This window comes from Puma concolor, chromosome D3, assembly GCF_028749965.1.
Source record: "Puma concolor isolate L17-30 chromosome D3, mPumCon1.1.hap2, whole genome shotgun sequence".
NCBI classification, from domain to species: domain Eukaryota; kingdom Metazoa; phylum Chordata; class Mammalia; order Carnivora; family Felidae; genus Puma; species Puma concolor.
The window spans coordinates 24,233,068-24,248,546 of record NC_141678.1 but is presented as its reverse complement, the minus strand read 5'-3'; the positions used below and the strand labels follow the sequence as shown (position 1 = coordinate 24,248,546).

At 36.8% G+C, this 15,479-nt stretch overlaps 1 protein-coding gene and 1 non-coding gene across 4 annotated transcripts in view; both read right to left on the bottom strand.

The window, feature by feature from the left end:
* Positions 1 to 15,479, bottom strand: part of TTC28 (tetratricopeptide repeat domain 28) — a 640,216-nt gene that overhangs the window by 546,048 nt on the left and 78,689 nt on the right. The window lies entirely within an intron of this gene.
* On the bottom strand, positions 1,886 to 1,958 carry TRNAQ-CUG (transfer RNA glutamine (anticodon CUG)). The gene has a single exon. It is a non-coding gene; the product is annotated as a tRNA-Gln (tRNA).

Sequence of the window (15,479 nt, the reverse complement as noted above, 5' to 3'; positions counted from 1 at the left end):
TAATGCAAAGAAGATATACAAATGACCAATAAGCACATGAAAAGATGCTCAACATCATGAGTCACTAGGGAAATCCAAATGAAAACCACAAGGAGGTACCAATTTACATTCACTAGGATAGCTATAATTGTAAAAAATGGAGATAACAAGTGAGGTTGTAGGGAAATTGGAGCCCTTATAAACTGCTAGTAGGAATGTAAAATAGTGGAACGGCTGTGGAAAACAGTTTGGCAGTTTCTCTAAAAGTTACATGTAGGATTACTACGTGACCCATGTGATGTTGTGATATAAGGAATACATATTTGGTCCTCATCCCCAGTGCCTGGCATAGAGGTCCTAGCACTCTTGGAATTTCCTGAGTGACAGAAGGAGAGACTTTTGTTATTCATAATAAGCCCCTTTCATCTATATCTGAATTTGTGCTAATGAGGTAGCTCTTGGAGGATGGGGATAGCTTGCCACAGGAACCAACCATGTGATTAGAAGGTTGGAACTTTCAGCTCCACCCCCAACTTCTGAGACTAGAAGGGCTGAAGACTTACTTCAATCACCAATGGCCAATGTCTTAATCCATCATGTCTACATAATTGAACCTCCATAAAAAACCTTAACTGAAGGGGTTCAGAGAGCTTCTGGGTTGGTAAACACATTGAGGTGCTGGGAGAGTGGCATGCTCAGAAAGGCCATGGAAGCTCCACGTCCCTTCCCACAAACTTTGCCCTATGCTTTTCCATTTGGCTGTTCCTGAGTTGTATCCTTTATAATAAATGAGTACCAGTATGTAAAGCACTTTCCTGAGTTCCGTGAGCTGTTCCAGCAAATTAACAAACCCAAGAGGGGTTTGTGAGAATCCCCAATTTATAGCCATTTGGTCAGAAGTTCAAGTGACAACCTAGGACTTGGAATTAATATCTGAAGTGGGGGAGCAGTCTCATGGACTGAACCCTTAACTGTGGAATCTATGTCAACTCCAGGTAGTTAGGGTCAGAACTGAATTAAACTGTAAGAGATCCAGTTGGTGTCCACAGAGAATAAGAAAATTGCTTGTGGTGAAGAATCCACACATTTGGTGTCAGGGGTAGTATAAAAGTGTTAAGTGTAAAAGGAAATGATAATTTTCTTCTTTTACCCAGCAATTCCACATCTAGATATATATTCTTAAAAAAGTGAAAACAGGGACACCTGACTGGCTCAGTCAGTGGAGCATGCGATCTTGATCTCGGGGTTGTCAGTTCAAGCCCCACGTTGGGCACAGAGCTTACTTTAAAAAAAAAAAGTGAAAACAGCACTCAAACAAATGCATGTACACACAAGTTCATAGCACCAATATTCACAATAAGCAAAAGGTGTAACTAGCCCAAAAGTCTGTCAATGGATAAACAAATTATAATATATATACACAATGAAATAGTATCCAGGAATAAAAAGGAATGTGGTACTGATAAATACTACAAAGTAGATGAATCTCAAACACATTATGCTAAGTGAAAGAAACCACACACAAAAGATCACATATTGTATGATTCTAGCTATGTGAAATTTACATAATAGGTAAATCCACCATCAGGATGCACACTGGTGGCTGGCAGGGGGTAAGGGGAGGGAGATATGGGGAACAACTGCTTACGAAGTATGGAGTTTCCTTTTGGGGTGATGAAAATGTTTTGGAAAAACTAAAGACAGGTGGTGGATGCACAATATTTCAAATGTACTAAATCCCACTGAATGGTTTACTTTAAAATGGTTACTTCTATTTAATGTCAATTTCACCTCCTTTAAGTGTAAAATTTTTGAAATAATTTTTTTAAACTCTAAGGTTGAAATCAGATGCAGTGTCTTTATTTTTATTCATTCATCCATTCACTCATTTATTCAGTAAGCTCCATGCCCAATGTGGGGCTTGAACTCACAACCCTGTGATCCAGAGTCACATGCCCTACCAACTGAGCCAGCCAGGGACCTCTCTAAAGCTGAAACCAAATTAATGTCAAAGAACTTACAAGATGCCACTTCAAGGAGTACTCCACAAAATAGATTTAATGGTCTATTCAGACTTAATTCTTTTATTTGCCAAATTTGGTTTTACTTTAATTTTTTAAGGAAGTAACCACTAAGTTTTTAGTTTTTACATTAAAATATTACCATAATGCTTTACACACAATTGTTTCATTTTTGTCTGAGATAGTCTCTCCATACGTTTTCCACCCAACACTCTAAATATCTGAACAACACTACACAATGCATAAAGTGGCTCACTCTAGCAGTGAATTTTCAAAGAGCTAGTCATACTTCAAGGAATATGAGAATACTTCAAAGAAAATAAGAGAACATATATAAACTTCAAAATATTTCAAATCATTCTGATCCCTCTCTCCCTGTGCTCATCTCACCTTGCCCCACCTCTGCTATCAATCTTGAGAACCACTCACTGGTCTACAAATTATATTTATTCCAATGCAAAACACTAAAGTGGAAACAAATGTGTTGACGTACTATTTTGGGGTGAAGGTACAGGAAGGGAAGTGATCAATAGCCTTCATTAGGCTCTCAAAAGAGAAATATGACCCATCTCCACCAAAGGTGAAAATCCCTGCTACATTCAGCGAGGATCATCCATATATAGTACAGTTCTCCAGGCTGACAATTTAACAATCCACAGCAGAGAACAACTATCACTCACTTCAGCTGGGAAGACAAGAGAAACAATATATCTGGGTAATACAGGCCTATGCTCTGTCTCTAGAAAAAAGAAAATTAAGAACAATTTTAATTTACCAAAATATCCACAAAAAATTAAATTGCTCCAAATGTACCAAAAAGGACATTTTAGGATACCTGGTTGAATTTAATAAGATATGGTGCTTGGAGTGGCTAGTAACACTATCAAAAGGAATTCCTTGATTACACATTTTGATATATTCTTAAAACACATATATTCACATAATCCATCCTTCAAAGAACTGGATCTGATCCAAGAGTTTCCAAATGAAAAGCAGCTAAAATGGAATCTGCACATCCCAGCCAACTTCTGGAAATGCCATAAGAATATAAAAATAGCTCTTACTAACTGCTTACTAATTTCAAATTCGGTTTTGAGACTACATCTCACAAATCATGACTGAGAATGACTGATTCAGAGTTGGAAAAGTATATTTACTATTACAGATGGAAAAAGTTCAGTAGTGCTGAAATCATGTTAAAAGGAGATGACAAGGGGCGCCTGGGTGGCGCAGTCGGTTAAGCGTCCGACTTCAGCCAGGTCACGATCTCGCGGTCCGTGAGTTCGAGCCCCGCGTCGGGCTCTGGGCTGATGGCTCAGAGCCTGGAGCCTGTTTCCGATTCTGTGTCTCCCTCTCTCTCTGCCCCTCGCCCGTTCATGCTCTGTCTCTCTCTGTCCCAAAAATAAATAAACGTTGAAAAAAAAAATTTTTTTTTTTAAAAATAAAAAAAAAAAAGGAGATGACAAAATTTTTCCTGATATATAATGAAATGATTAATTAATATAATTGGGATGATATTTTTGGATTCTCCCTTACTGGCAAATTTCTCTCCCTATACCTGCCATTGTAGCTCCAGTCAAGGGGGTAGGACACATACTACACTTCAGAAAAGAAACAGCAATGAAATAAAGGACCTTCCAAATGTTAGGAGGAAAGAGAAAGCCCACCCCTTCTATGCCTAGTATGTAAACAAGGGAAAAATCGAATATAGCACAAGGCTTTTGCCTAGCTCCCCACATGAAGCCCTGAGAAAAGACCATCATGCAGGATGCTCCTGGGGCAATATGGTCTGGAAGGAGGAACAACAGAATCTTAGCAGAGGAAAGAAGCAAATAAATGAGCTTGAGGCAACACTCCTGACTCCTATGACCTACATATATAAAGAGGATCCAGAAGCTTCATAAGCTCTGGAAGTATCAATCCCAAAGGATCTAAGCAATCAAGTAAGTCCAAGACAAGATTAGAGAAGCAACCCACAATGGATACCAATGAAGACCAATGACCAGTACAGAATTTCAAGATACTCTCTACCACCTTCAGAAAATCACCTGAACCCACCCCCATAGCACTTAAACAGCATCTTGATGTACAGCAGGGGCAAGCAGTGGGAATAATCTGAAAGACTGAGCATATACCTAAGAGAAGCTGAATTAGCTAATGAAAGTGACATTAATGACCAAGTTCAAGCTGTGTAACGCTGTGTTCCCTTGCCTAATACTACCCAACTGGGTGAGAGGCTTGTAAGGAAGATTAGGATCATTACAAAAAATAAAGAAGCTATATTTTCTTTGAGTAAGATGCAAAATTTTCAAACTTGCTAACAATGTTTAGTAATTTTTATTTCATTTTCCTTTTTTCATTTCCTTTTCTTTTGTTTCCATTTTGTAAAAACAAATCAAAATTCAAAATTACTATCATAAACATCCTCAGGTAAGACACTACTCCATGAAACAAGGCAAGGTAGTTAAAAAAAAAAAAAAGCAAAGGAAAAGTTCTTAGAAATTAGAAATAAGATAACAGAAACAAAAATCTCAGCATAAGAATTAAAAGATAAAACAGAAAATATCCTACAAAGCAGAACAAAAAGACAAAAATCACAAAAAAGATAGTAAAACTAGAGAGTCTAGGAATTACAACATCTGTAAAAGAGAAGTGCCAGAAAGAAAATGTAACAAGATGTTAAAGGTGTAAATCAATAATAAAGAAAACAGAATTGATGACATAAATTTCCAAATTAAAAGAGATTATCAAATTATATAGACCCAAACTAGTATTCTTCAAATAAAAAATATCACCAAAAAATTTCATAATATGGGGACCCCTGCGTGGCTCAGTTGGTTAGGCAGCTGACTCCTGTTTTCGGCTCAGGTCATGATGCCAGGGTTGTGGGATCAAGCCCCATGTCAGGCTCCATGCTGAGTCGAGAGCCTGCTTAAGATTCTCCCTGCCTCTCTGCCCCTCTCCCTCATTCACATGCACTCTCTCTCTCTCTCTCTCTCAAATTAAAAAAAAAAAAAGAAATTTCATAATACTATGATTAAAAAGAAAATGCTTTAAAACTTCCATATGGAATAAACAGGTTTGACACAAAGAAGGATTCAGAAGGTCTTCAGATTGAGAAAGTCTGGTGGAACGGCAACCCAGGCAAACGACAAGCAAAACCTGAGGAAAAATAACTTCTAACCTAGAATTCTATAAGCAGTCAAAATATCAAGTGTAAGTCAAAAGAAACAGGTATTCTTCAAACCTGCAGTGTCTCAGCCAACCTACCTCCCATCCGCTCATTCTCAGGAAGCTACTGACCGAAGTATACCACCAAAAGGAGGGAATGAATGACAAGTGAAGAAGATGTGGAATCAATTCCATATTTAACTCAAGCAAAGGGAATTTTCAGGCGGATGGAGAAGGGAGATCCAAAAAATGACAACTGCACATTCGGGGAAAGAGCAACCGGTCCTAACCAAAACCAGTCAGCAGAGCCATCCTCCAGAAGAGGACGTTGATGGAACACTCAGTGTGTCTAAATGCAATGAGAAGACATTTAGAGAATTAGGGGGTAGTTTGGTAATGGATAAGTAATACATACACAGAAAAACTGGGGGACAATTATCAATGACTCAAGAGAAAGTTTTCTAAGGAAAAGTAATCACAGCATGCCAAATAATTCAGCTGTGAATTACCTGTTCAGAGTAATACCAATACAAATAATCAATTCTAATCCACACAAATTTTGGATATAATTACACTGGGAGAATGAGAGTATAGGAAGTGTGTATATAAGTGAGAGAGGGGGAAAAAAGAGTTGAATCCTCATCTTTCATGTGGGACAATAGATAATACCTTAAAATTAAGAATTCACAGCAAAAGTGGTGATGGCTGTGTGGCAATGAGAATGTACTTAATGCCACTAAATTGTACACTTAAAAATGGTTAAAATAGTAAATTTTATGTTATATATATTAACTGCAAGCAAAAAGAAAAGAAAAGGTAGGGGCTCTGGGTGGCTCAGTCGGTTAAGCGTCAGACTCTTGGAGCCCCATGTAGGGCTCCACAGTGGGTGTAGAGCCTGCTTGAGATTCTCTCTCTCCCTCTCACTCTGCCCCTCCCCTACATGTACACTCTCCTCCTCTTTAAAAAAACAAAAGGTAAAAGCAAAAGCATACAGGAGGTAAATGACAAAACAAACTGCTAAGAGTTGAACTTTGTTGCCTTTAAAGAGAAGGAAGCTAGATGGTTGAGGGAGGGTAAGGAGCGGCAAGATATTGCAGGGGAGCATAGGAGTTCCTCAGGCCTTTAAAAGAGTTATATGGGGGCATCTGAGTCGCTCAGTCAGTGAAGCGTCAGACTCTAGATTTCAGCTCAGGTCATGATCTCACGGTTCATGAATTTGAGCCTCACGTGGGGTTCTGTGCTGACAGCATGGAGCCTGCTTACGATTCTCTCTCTCCCTCTCACTCTGCCCCTCTCCTGCTCGCACACTCTTTCACTCTCTCTCAAAAATAAATAAACTTTAAAAACTAAGTAAAATAAATAAAAAAGGTACATAACTTTGATAAAAATTAAAATTAAATTTAAAAAACTAATCAGGAAATTTTAAAGCTGGCCCTTTTTTTCCTGTCTACATAGGTAAGATTTAGACTACTCTTAATTTGATCTTTCAAGTACAACATACATGGGGCCCCTGGGTGGTGTCCAATGTCAGCGCAGAGCCTGTTTGGGATTCTCTCAACTTTTCACTCTGCCCCTCGCCTGCTCACGCTTACTCACTCACTCTTTCTGAAAATAACAAACTTTAAAATAAAATAAAGTTCAACATACAAAATTATGATATGCATGAACATTTGAGGAAAGCGTATGTCCTGAATAGGTCTATGCTCATAAAAATATGTTTATGCTTATTACCCAAAGCAAAGTATATGAGGCTACATGCAATTTTGGACATTAGCCAGATTAAGCAAAATAAAACTATGCAGAGTAAATCTCTGGCACCACTTCTTCTACCTGACTCAAATTTCTGTATCATAACTAGAGCCCTGCATATCCATTCTAATTGAAGGAAATAATCTGGATAAATGAATTTAACATGAAACTATGCAAATTCTCTATTACATTCCCTTAGCAATTTAGATACCACGAATTCAGAATTTACAATAATTCAGAAAAGATACATTCTTTTTAAGAACATGTTTAGAAATTAGAGATTAATTTACTATGCTTTCAAATCAAGAATCAGCCATAAGTTTTAGTTACTTAAGTAGTTAAAAGTGCATTACAACTTATCCAATTGGCAAACAATTTAAACTGTGTTAGCCAAGTATTGGCAAGAATATGGAGCAATAAGAACTCTCAAATTTATCCTGCTGGTGGCAGGGTACATTGGAACAAAACTTTGAACACCAATTTTGCATTATGTATTAAAGGTGAAAATATGTATGCTCTGCAACCCAGCAATTTAACTGTAAGAGGAACTCTCTTACAAAGAATTGTTCATAGCAATATTCAGAATGTTCATAATAGGGAAAACTTGGAAATACGAATAGTGAAATACATAAATAAATTGTAGTGTGTTTATGCCAATGGAATTCTATAAAGAGGTAAAAATGAACAAGCATTGACTATATTCATCAAAATTGATGAATATGAAAACATGGCAATGACCTAAAGAAATAGGTCACAGAAGAATACTTAAAAGATCATTCTATTTATAAAAAATTTCAAGAACAAAAAACTCTAGGTATTGTATTAAGAGAATGATTTATCATAAAAACCAGAACACTGTTTACCATATTGGGAGAGTGAGATACGCAGGAAGCAGCATGTAAGGTAAGGCAGTATGTAAGGTACTGGTAATGTTGGTTTTGTTTTGTTTTTTTTAATGTTTATTTATTTCTGAGAGAGAGACAGAGCATGAGCATGAGCAGGGGAGGGACAGAGAGAGAGGGAAACACAGAATCTGAAGCAGCCCCAAGCTCTGAGCCACCAGCACAGAGCCCAATGCACGGCTGGAACTTGGCAAACCGCGAGATCACGACCCAAGCTGAAGCCAGATGCCCAACCGACTGAGCCACCCAGGCGCCCCAGTTACTGGTAATGTTCTATTTCTTTTTGGAGGTAGTTATAGAACTGTTCACATTATAATTATTTTTAAAGGTACACATACACATTTTTTGTATAGTTATGTAATATTTCACAAAAAGTAAAGAAAAATTAATCCTATAAAAAAAGAGGAACATTAAAAATTGAGAAAAATGCATTGCATTAATGTGAGCCTATTGTGAGTAACTTTTTCATTAATTATTTCACATATTAGCATTTAAATACAGTGTAGTTCATAATATTAACTGTACCTAAAAGTAATAAAATTTTACTTTATTGCTTGTTTCTTTTTAACTTTAATTAAATACTTGACTCAGTTCAGCAACTACTGAGAACTTATTATGCACCAGGCATGGATTAAGCACTGGGGATACCATGACAAAGAAGTCATAGCCCACAGCCCTGCCCTCGAATGGCCTGAGGACAAAGATATACAAACAGAAAAATATTTTAATTAATATCTATTTTATCCTGATTATTAAAGCAATATTTTTTCAGTATTTAAACCTTATAATCTCAAAGTAAAAATGAGGTAACAAAATACTTCTATTATTCCCACTACAAAAATAGAACCACTTTGAACATCTTGTACCAGTAATTGTCACTGAATCCTCGTCACCATAAATCCTATCACCCTTGCCAATGCCTGGACATGAAACCCAATTCGAGGCTATGAGAAAGAAAGGGAAGTCAGCTGGGAACTTCTGGGAAAGATGTGAACACTCCTAAAGGAGAAACAGGAAGAGAGAGCTCTTCTTCACTCTCTGGAGGTTCTCATATCTGGGAACTGTTGTGGCCAATTGGCTACCAGCCTGATGACAGGCCAACATAGCACATTGCCTCAAATAGATAAACTGAAATTTATATGACCATCTACCTAATATAGGGCTTTCGGGTTGTCTTCGGTTTTTCATTATTTTTTTGAATTATCTTTGTATTTCATGTTATTTCTTTAAAATATATACTAGGCAAACAGATAATTTCAATGTACTGTATGACAAAAAGCAATAAGGCTACACATAGGTTAATAAGAAAACACAGGGAATAGATACTCTGTCCAGCCGGTAGGTAGTTTTTGACTTAATACTCCTACTCCACCAAATAATAGGTAATTATATAGGTTGGAAGGGTAAGTGTACCTTCCTAATTTTCTCATTACAGTGCTATGTCTTTTAATGTGATTCTTCTCCAAATCTTGTTAAGAACCATGCCATCTTTTTTATTTTTTTTCCTCAGTGAAATGTTTCTACTTTTTCCACCAGCTTTATTGAGATATAGTTGACATATAACATTATATAGGTTTAAGGTATATAATGATTTGAGATATGTATATATTGCAAAATGATTATCACAATAAGTTAATACCCATCACCTCACAGTTAACATTGCTTTTTCTCGTAAATAGAACTTTAAAGATCTACTTTCTTGGCAACCTTCAAATATACCATACAGCAGTCACCATGCTGTGCATTAAATTTCCAGAACTTAGTTCTTATAACTGGAAGTTTGTACCTTTTGGCCACCTTCATTCATTTCCCTGTCCCTCACCCCCACCAAATAACTACCAATATGTTCTTTAACAAACTGTGGCCATCTTGCACCACAAAGCCATATCCTCGGTTTCACTTTCCACTATTTCAGTTGTCCGCAGTCAACTGCAGTCCAGAAGCAAATAATATTCCTTCCAACACATCATCAGAAGGTCCACAGCAGCCTAATGATAAGTCACAATGCCTACATCATTCACCTCGTTTCATCTCATCACATAGGCATTTATCATCTCATATCATCACAAAAAAAAAAAAGAGTACACTAAGATATTTTGACAGAGACCACATTCATAAGACTTTTATTGCAGTATATTATTATAATTGTTTTATTTTATTATTAGTTATTGGTAATCTCTTACTGCACCAATTTTATAAGTGAAACTTTATCATAGGTATGTATGTATGTACAGGAAAAAAATATGTATAAAGTTTGTTACTATCCACAGTTTTAGGCATCTACTGGGAGTCTTGGAATGTATCCCTGTGGATAAAGGGAGACTACTCTATCTCTTTATCTCTCTACAGAGATTCCCTTTATGACATGTTCAATATATTCAGGAGTCCCTTGAATTCACCCATCTCCTTAGAACTAATGCCATTTTTACACAAATTTCAAACATGGCTAGGTTTAACTAAGCATTTACTAAAAAAATATTTACCAAACACCAGTAATGCTAAACACTATATAAGATGTAGAATAAAATATTCTTCACACTGAATATAGAATCAAAATTATTTTTACCTGCTTTTCTTTGATAAATCTAGTATTAATTCCTAAAGTAATCTATAAAATATGATATTTTGGGAGAAAAGAACTGGCTCGTTGGGTTTTACAAAGGCTGTCTCAGGAAGCTAAAATCCCAGGGGTTTCAAACCATAGTTGATTCCTGAACAACATGGTTTTGAACTGCATGAGTCCACTTATACGCATATTTCTTCCAGTAAATATAATACAGTACTGTAAATACTTACATTTTCTTAGTAACATTTTCTTTTCTCTAGTTTATTGTAAGAATACAGTATATACTACAAATAGCAAACAAAATATATGTTAATTAACTGTTTATGTTATCAGTATAGCTTCCAGTCGACAGTAGATTATTAGTAGTTAACTCTTTGGGGAGTGAAAAGTTATATGGAATTTTCAACTGCACTGGGCGGGGGGGGGGGTCAGTGCCCCTAACCTCTGTGTTGTTCAAGGGTCAACTGTATATCTTCTAGGACTAGTGAAAATTAGTATTTGTTTAGACCAAATATTCTCATACTATCATTGTTTGATTTTGCAATAGCGCTCTTCCTTAAAAATAATTTTTAAAAATATATTTATGTTAAATAAATAGTAAGTTTTACTTTAATAGTTTTACATCATCCTTGAGATAACTGATATATCTTAGAATGTCACAAAATAGCAATCTGCTAGCAAATTAAGTAATATCAGGAAATTCCACACAATAAATATGTAGTATGTTGTGATTTCATGGAGAAAGGTCTAAAAAAAGTATTTAAAGAAACTAACAATCATGAGTAATTATCAGACACATGCATACAATCTGAAATTTCAACAAGGGAGAGCAAGATGCCACTAACAAACAGAATTCAGTGATTTTATCTATAGATATCACCACAAGAACATTTCTTCCTTTTGCCACATAGTTATTTTCCTATGTATCCATGTTACCTGGCATGATCTTATTAGTAGATCATGTATCATAAACAACACACTGATGTATGTGGCATCTCAAGTACCTGAGATAAGGCCTAAAAGAGAGTCAAGTGTATTTGAAAGAGTGTCTTATTTAGAATGTTTTGGCAAACACGGTGTTTTTATCTCAAAATAATATCTGGTTCATTTTTTTTTAAACAAAGCAATATTATTATTATTATTATTATTATTATTATTATATTATTATTATTATAAGCAAATATTCATGCCTATAATTACCATCTATTTTTCTCAGCTAAGAATGGGTGGTTGATGACCAAGCTCATCTAGTATTGAGACTTAGACTGTCTTAAAAATATTTGCTATAGGGGCGCCTGGGTGGCGCAGTCGGTTAAGCGTCCGACTTCAGCCAGGTCACGATCTCGCGGTCCGTGAGTTCGAGCCCCGCGTCAGGCTCTGGGCTGATGGCTCGGAGCTTGGAGCCCGTTTCCGATGCTGTATCTCCCTCTCTCTCTCTGCCCCTCCCCCGTTCATGCTCTGTTTCTCTCTGTCCCAAAAATAAATAAAAAAACGTTGAAAAAAAATTAAAAAAAAAAAAAAATATTTGCTATAACATTAAGGAGTGATGGGGAGAAGAAGATCCCAGAAAACAAAGGGGAAAATGCTTCTTAGTGCCACCAAGAAGCTATGATAAAAAAGTTCCATGGTTAAACACCAAGCAGCTTTAAAAATACACACAGATTATGTCTCACAGAGGATAAATAAAATGGGCCAAATGATCCAAGATGTTGAAAATGCTCCATATTTCTTTCAGGGAATACCCGGTTGGTAACAACATTCTATAAAATCAGTCTAACAGTTGCAACTGTGTATTATTTAAGAAGGACTAAGGTGAGATGACATCTAATTATTTTTTAATATCAGAGTAGTAAATGTGCAAATGAGAAAAGGAGATTGAAATCCATGAAATGGTATATGTTGAATTTCAGGATAACCCATCATGACTAGAGAACTAGCAAATCCAAAAAAGTCCATTAAAGTTTTATGTCTAAAAAATTGGAATGCATCTTTTTTACAAATTAAAGACAGATTGTAAAGAGAGGGTTGGAGTTGGAAAGTTCCCTGCTCATCAAATTAAAAACAAGAGCTCTATTCATAAAAAAAAAAAAAAAAAGAAAAAAAGAAAAAAAATTTAAAAGAATACTTATGTGGTCAAGTCACATTCTTTGTTCTGAAGTTTTTATATGCAACTTGGGGTGAGCATTTTACTTGTGATTCATAAAGAATCAGTGTAAGTAAAGACAAGTTTAACAGGGGCTCCTAGAGCACATGAGTACATTCCAGGTGATACGTAAGTAGCCGTGTAAGATACCGTAAGAAAGGAGAAAACACACCCTAAATACCCAAAGGAAGGAGTGTGGTCACATGACCAACAGCTGGACTTGATTAAAAAGAAATACCAGGTTAGGCGCTATGGTAGTTCTTCCATAGTTACATGACAACACAAATGAGAAATGCTACATTTCTCACAGCCTGTTGCCTAGTGATCTCAATGCCTGCCCCTTTATCCACCCTCACAGTACAACCACTTCTCCCTTTCTTCCTCTGCAGCACTGCAGTATTCTCATCTTACAACATCATTTTTTAAAAGAACTTTATGAGGAAATGGAGCAAGTGTAAATAAAAAGTCAGCTTCACTTATAACCTGTGATTCGTTTTCACTTTCACAAGCACGACAAAATACAAATTGAAGTTTCCTCGTGAGTAAAAGATATAAATGTGGACAAATTACTTTAAGTAGATTACATTGTGCTGGGACAGTAGAATGCCTGCTTTCTGAGGATCCAATGTTCAAATGCAGGATAGGAAGCGGATGACAAATGTAACACATCTTTCTTTCTTAAAATTGGCTGTGCAGTAAGGCAGGAGGTTAATACACAATGTAGTACTATGGAAACAACATGGTTTTACTGAACTGTGAACTAAAGAGTTACATTAAATACCCACAATTCCTTGTGAAAATCTCTTTGTTTTTCTGCTTGTCAGCATCTGCATTTTACAGCTGCCTCCTACAGTATGGACCCTGTCTTGTAGAAGTTTGGGAACTTAAAACATTAATATCCAGGAGCTTAAAAACATCACAGCACTAATAACTTACACAGATGGGAGTAAAACAGTCACAGCATTCTTAACTATAAGCTGAACAGAAAATAAATCTAAAGACTAGTGATGACGATTTACAGAATATAAGAGCAAAATTATCTCTTTCAGCTTGGCAAAAGCATTTATACTTGCAAAATTTTCCTATAAGCCAAAAAAGGAGACAGATTAATATCAGGTCTAAGGTAACATTTACCAAAAGGTTAAAATCCCAAGAAACTATTTCTCAATCAACTTATTATTTTCTTATAATAATAAAAGTACTTTTTTTGAGATAAATGCTCAACCTGATGCAAAAAAGTATCATTTAATCAATGAGATTCTTTTTATTCCTCGTAGTTCAATATAATGACAGAAGTTATTGATATCAATAGAATGACAGAAGCTCCTGTCCCTCCTGACACCATAATCACTCCTGCGGATCTTTTAAAGTAGTCCTCAGGGGCGCCTGCATGGTTCAGTCAGTTGGGCGTCTGACTTGATTTCGGCTCAGGTCATGATCTCACGGTTTGCTGGTTCAAGCTCTGCACTGGGCTCTGCATTGGTGGCACGGAGCCTGCTTGGGATTCTCTATCTCCTTCCCCCTCCTCCAGTCATGTACATGCTCTCTCTGTTTCTATCTCTCTCAAAGTAAATGAATAAAAACATTCTTAAAAAAATAAAGTACTCCTCATTTCAAGGCAGCTCCAGCTTCTCCCTGAGAACCCTGACTCTGCAGGTTAACAATATGAGCTCTCGAGCATCATCACCTCTTGGCCAACCTCACCAGGTCTGGTATAATGCCAATCTGTCTCCCTTTCTCAAAAAAAATTCTGAATTTAGATGAGAACTGTCCAAAAGAACTTTATGTGATAATGAGAATATTCTGTATCTGAGCTGCCTGTGGTAGCTATGAATCATATGTGGCTACTGAACACATGAAATGTGGCTAGTGTGACTGAGGAACTGACTTCTTATATTTTATTCAACTGCAACTAAATATAAATTTAAATAGCTGCATATGACTAGTAACCTACCAGAGAAAGCACAAATCTAGAGCAAGAGTACTTCTTTTCCTACCGGAAATCATTTATTTTATCCTGTAGATGATGGGAGAGTTACTCAAAGGTTGGACTTAACGTTTTAGAAAGTGTTTTCTGGGGGCGCCTGGGTGGCGCAGTCGGTTAAGCGTCCGACTTCAGCCAGGTCACGATCTCGCGGTCCGTGAGTTCGAGCCCCGCGTCGGGCTCTGGGCTGATGGCTCAGAGCCTGGAGCCTGTTTCCGATTCTGTGTCTCCCTCTCTCTCTGCCCCTCCCCCGTTCATGCTCTGTCTCTCTCTGTCCCAAAAATAAATAAAAACGTTGAAAAAAAAATTAAAAAAAAAAAAAAAAGAAAGTGTTTTCTGGCTGCTTTTTGGGAGTATGATTTTAGAGGCTGGGAAGGGAAAGAAAATGCTGAAGGTCTGTAAAGTACTCATCGGATTTGGCAATTACAAGGTCTCTGGTAATCTCAGAATGAGAATTTAGAGTGGAGAAGTGGGGTTATAAACTTCAGTGGAAACAGAGATTGCAAATTCAGACCATTCTTTCAAGAAGTCTGGCTTCGAAGGAAGAAAGAGAGGAAGTAGGGAACAAACATCATGAAGAACCTCTCGTGTGCCAGAATTTTAAAGAAGGAGCTTCACATTGATTACTCCATTTCCTTTGCTTAATCTTCAAACCTGCAATAAACCTCCTCTTACAGAAATTGAAAAATGAAGCCTCAGAGGGACTGACTTGCTCAGGGACACTCTGGTAGGTCTGGGATTATAAAACTAGAGTCTTTTTCAGGCCAAACTTCATTCTCTTGAAGGTCAAGCAGAAATGCAGGACAGATCTGTGGAAAGATTAAAGATAGGAAAGAGTGATAGAGTAATTAATGAGCAAGGCTCTGGAGAAGATAGGGAGAAATAGAGTCTAGACAAGAGATATTAACCTCAGATGAGAACAGGAAAATCCGTTCCTCTGAGATGGAAACACAGAAATCCAGTA